Source organism: Pteropus vampyrus, unplaced genomic scaffold (assembly GCF_000151845.1).
Source record: "Pteropus vampyrus isolate Shadow unplaced genomic scaffold, Pvam_2.0 Scaffold1867, whole genome shotgun sequence".
NCBI classification, from domain to species: Eukaryota; Metazoa; Chordata; class Mammalia; order Chiroptera; family Pteropodidae; genus Pteropus; species Pteropus vampyrus.
Window position 1 is genome coordinate 39,524 of NW_011890648.1, and position 5,424 is coordinate 44,947.

The following is a 5,424-nucleotide window of genomic DNA, read 5'->3' on the forward strand; positions in this document are numbered from 1 at the left end:
TCAAGTTAACAGAAAGCATTTTTAAAGGGTAAATTTTCCATGAATTGATAAATAAATATAGAGAGATAGACTAAGTAATTTTGATCTACTAGTTCTTTAGACTACTACTAAAATAAAAGTAGTAAAGATAAAGTATATCCCATAAGTCACTGATATATCTCCTTTTTTGTTATTGTTGTTGTTGCTGTTGTTATTTTCTATTCAACAAACTCTAGGTTTAGTAAAACACTGACAATCGGTTCAGTGAGGGCCGATTGGTGGCAGGGAGGGCTGGTGACAGTACACAGTGCAGCGTAGTATAGAAGAATGAACATCTAACTAATGAGTGATCAGAGAAGACTTTTCAAATGGCTTGACCTTCAGCTCTATCCTGAAGAAGGAATAGAAAAGGTTTGAAAGGACAGTTCCAAACACAGTAAGCATATATAAGAATTGTTGAAAAATTAAGTATTCAATTAGAAGTTTATACAAAAGTACCAAGATACAATAAACCTAAAATTACAAAGAAATGTACAAGAAACAGATATGGAGCATTGAAGATATTTAAAATAAGAACAAACAGCACAACAATTAATAACTCTAAAACCCTTATTCCCAAGGAGAATAGGTCATGGGGTTCTCGACTCTATTTTGCTTGCCATTTTCTAAGTCACTGTGCACATAAACTATGCACAGAAGAGGTGAAACTTGTTAGATCAGATACATTACTGAAATAGCAACATTTCCATAAATGGAAAACTTAAGGCATTATTGGATAACATAAGCCTAAAATTAATTTTTGCCTTTAAAATATGGAGGAATATTATCAGAATTTTCTCCTAAATACATTCATCATTCATATTGTTTATGAGTGCAGTATTTGATCCCCTGAAGTCTATTGTTATATAGTCAAGGCCAGGTTTTCACTATAAAGTGAGACAGCCCTAGTTTTTTAAATATTTTGCTAAAGATTTAGCTATGAGATTCACTTTATTTATTTTAACCTCATAACAAATGGAATGTGAACATTGTTTTCTCTCAGTGACATATTCTATTTTGATCAGCCTTAATAAGCTGCCGACTTTTTTTGGTTAAATATGCTAAGGAAATTAAAAAAAAATTTCCCATTAATGAGAGAAAAAATAAACTTCAACATTATATTTATAAAATAGAAAGAAATATGGGGAAAGAACCATATAGAATGAATATAAGAAGAATCAACCTTCAGAAGTTTCACTTTTTTACCTTCAGTGGGTTTCTTGATCCTGTTTGCTTGGCATTTCCTATGCCACTGTTTTTCTCAGTTTTTGCTTGCACTATTACCTCTAAAATGTCCTTCCCTCACTGTTTCGCAAATGAACTCCTATTTTAAAAGGCTGAGTGTAAAAGTCATCTGCTTTTTGAAGCCTTCCTTAATCATCCATTATTCCTGTACCACGGGAAACAAATACATCTATCCTGTGAGTTCTCAAAGGCAAGACTATAATATTATCCAATTTCGTATTGCTCAGTTTCCATCTCAGGAGCACAGTTACTACGTGGGTGATTTCACAGAAGATACAGTTTGAGATGGAACCTGACGAAGAATATAGAGAAGAATATGGACATAGAGAAGATCTATTTCAGGGGAAAATGGTGAAAACTCCTTTGCCTGTACAATAGACAATTTACCTAGCAAATTATGTTTGATGCTGAGGGGAAGCAGAATTTGGCATCCCAAACTATGCCTTTTAGAGTACTGATTATTTTAAGCTGGTTATTTTTAAGAAACTAAAGATTCAGGAAAAACTTCTGAAGTTCCCCATAACAACCTAAAAGAAGCGTCCTATTATCATAGATACATATAGTTTAATATGAACTAGATATGATATACAGGGAGAAACCAGCAAGGCCCATTTGATCAAAATCCTCTCAGTGTCCCATTGTAAAAAAGGCCCACAAACATTTGTTTATCAAACGTTTGATCTTCCATCTCTATGTGAATTGTTGTCCTGCCTTTTGAAGTCCCAAACGACAACCTCTCCTCATGTCTTCTTAGCTCAAGATGTCATATAAGCCTTACCTGCCTAATATGTCATCTGGTCTCACATTTTTTTGGAACCCTTGTATTTATATGCATAATAAAGTTGGTCATTTTTTCCTGTTAATCTCTCATGTTAATTTGAATTTTAGTCCAGCCAGAAGACCTTAGAAGATAGAAGAAAAACTAATTTTTCCATCCTGCAGTGCATGCTCTGATGTTTTCTATCAAAGAAATGCTGGCATGTTATCTATTGCTCTATTGAAATTTACCTTTTGATATTTATTATGTATATAAAAATCTCATATTCTACTTATTCTTAGAGCTTGTTATGGTTGACTTTGGCCAAAATTTATGTAATTCTGACCTAGACTAATTAATAGAAACATAATTTTATAATTCTTCTCAGTGGTTATGAATTGCATTTCATTTAGAAAGACATTTTATGAATTCAACATGTGAAATGAAATAAAATGCTAGATATATGGCCAAATAACAGAACTAGTGCCTTCTAAGATAGAAATGGTAAATATATGCACAACATAGGATACTGAGAGTGTGCTGTTTTTGATCCTGAAATCAGATATTACTTATTATCCTTTATTACATTACATGAATTGGTAAAGGCTCTGTGAGTTCTCTTGTAATTATTATTACTCTTAGACTAATGCTAGTGTTCCTACTCATTATCAGGTAGAATCAAGATCATTTATATAAGAAACGTAACATCTTGGACTTTCTTTCATATTTAATTATGTAGGAAAGACACATATCTTATTTTTGGGAAAAATATCCTAAATGATATTAATGGACACATGAAGAGATTTACAAGAACAAAGCACATATTCTGTGTTTGTGTGTGTATTTAAATATATAACCTTTCTTGCAGACTAATACTTTGTAAGTTATTATTTTGCTTGCAACAGCTATGCTCCTTTTATTGTTGAAATATATGTAATATGAATCTGTTTTGTGTCACATGGCTCCTGAACATTATTTTCATGCTATAAGAATCATTCCAAAACTATACATTAAATGAATATATTGAGTACTTGATAAGCATAAGTATTTTTCTGATCTAAGTAAAGGGATAAGAAAGATGACATCGTTGATTTCAAGGAGTTTGTATTCTGGTAGAGATGCTATGATGCTGAAGCATAAAAATAAGTAGTATCACCAAAGAAGTATGTGGCTAATTGCTATCAGAGAGACATAGATATGCATGGGTTGAGTGTAAGGAAATTAATGCTGTGGTGAACTAAATAGCTTCTTGATTGAGGAAGCAAGTAGAAACTTTATTCGAAGCAAGAACTGTTTTTTTTTTTTTTTTTTTTTTTTTTTACTGCGACTGATTTTGATTAGAGTAGATAGAGGAGGAATGAGAAATGATTGAGGTAGAAAATTAGAAGAAAAAGCTTGGGGAAAGGAATTCACAAGGTGAGTTCAGAGGACAGTGAGCAGCATAGCAGTACCAATGAATTCATGAAGAAGAGAAATGAGAAACAGTTAAGTAAAAGAAACATCATAAAGCAGTGTTTCTCAAAATTTGGTTTTTGAATAACGTGATGTCAATCATTTGAGATGCTTGATTGAAGTATTTCTTGTACTGTTTTCATCAAACCTACAGAATTAAGATATCTGGAAATAGAAAAGGGAAATCTGAGTATGTAGGATGCTATCTGTGTGTTTTCAGTTTTAGTTTTTTCACAACTATTGAAAATACCAATGTAGAAAATATGTGCTTGCAGATTCTTTTTAGGGAGAGAAATGATATGACAAAGGTTATTTCACTGTGTATGATAGCTTGGAAAGAGATAGAATAAATGTTAAAAGAATAGACTATACCTAAACAAGTATTGGTCTAGTATCTCCAGATAAATAGAACTGATAGGCTTGATACATAGTTAGATAGATAGATGATAGATAGATGATAGATAGATAGATAGATAGATAGATAGATAGATAGATATAATAGATGATAAATAGACAGACAGAAAGACAGATAGATGATCGATAAGTTGACAGACATAAACATAGATAAATTTATTTTGAGGGATTGGTTCACATGATTACGGAGACTCAGAAGCGCTATGGCCATGATTGCCTGTCTGCAAGTTGGAGGCTCAAGAAAGCTGGTGGTATACATTTAGTCCAAGTCCAATGGCCTGAGAATCAGGACTGTATGGAGATGGTATAAGCCCTAGTCCGTGTGAAGGTCCAAAGATCAGGAATGCCAATGTCGGAGGGCAGAAGAAGATGGATGGTTAAGCTCAAGCAGAGAGCACAATTGTTGTTTCTCCATCTTTCTGTACTTACTATTCAGGCCCTCAACAAATTGGATGATGCCATTATTGTTACTAGCGATGATATGTTTGAGAGACATTTAAAAATATAGCACTTACATACAAAAAATGCTTTATTTATCTTAATTATTGTATATAGGATTACATGTGTTTTTCTCTAAGTACTTTGCATAACAATGGTTGTAGTTGGAGACATATTAGAAAAGAAGTCATACTTTTCAGAGTATTTAAATTTGAGTACCCTGTCTATGGCCATGCCACTCTGAACAGACCCAATCCTGTCTGATCTCAGAAGCTAAGCAGGGTTGGGCATGGTTAGTACTTGGATGGGAGACCACCTAGGAAGATCAGTTGCTGTAGGCATAAAAAATTAAAAAATAAGGGGATTGTCACCTGACAAAGTCCTTGCAATCTGTGAGATCAACCAAGGATTGCTTCACCTAAAATAAATAAATAATAAATAAGTAAATAAGTAAGTAAATAAATAAATAAAAATAAATTTGTGTGCCCTGATCTTTACTGACAATCAGACAATGCATGAACGAAAACACAGACAATATCCCCCCCCCCATTAATGGTCATAATAACATAATCATCTCATTTTCAAAGCAGAAAATATGAAAAAAATCTAATACTTGATTAAATTTTGAACACTAAGTGGAAAACTGTTTTATAATATCTTTAGTACCTTGGGAGGGAAAATGCAAACTCTTTCTGTAAGTGGGAAGATATGGCCCCTGTTCTCTGTTATGGAATAAATTGGTCATTCCCAACTGTACTTGGGATGGATATTTGATTGGAAGCAAACTAAAAAGAATTTGTACGAAGGAAAAGATTAATAGAGTGTAAGGAAGAACAACAACAACGAAAATGAACAGATAAGCTTTAGCAATCTTGATTGGAAACACAGAACACAGCTTTGAGGTTGAGGGCAGTGCCATTGAGACACCTGGGTCTTGAACCTAAACCTCAAGAGTCAAACGTCTGAAGGAGAGCATCTGATTAGCTTGGGTTAAGACATACACGTACCCTTGAGCAAGGGTGGACTGCAGAGCACTTCGATTGACAGTTTCACTAAAAGCAAATGGCATCTTGATGTATAGTAACCCAAAGGAGAAATAA

At 33.4% G+C, this 5,424-nt stretch overlaps 1 pseudogene; it reads left to right on the plus strand.

Moving 5' to 3' along the window:
- The first annotated feature begins 4,546 nt into the window (after positions 1–4,546).
- LOC111734570 lies at positions 4,547–4,665 on the plus strand (annotated as a pseudogene).
- Positions 4,666–5,424: the final 759 nt, after the last annotated feature.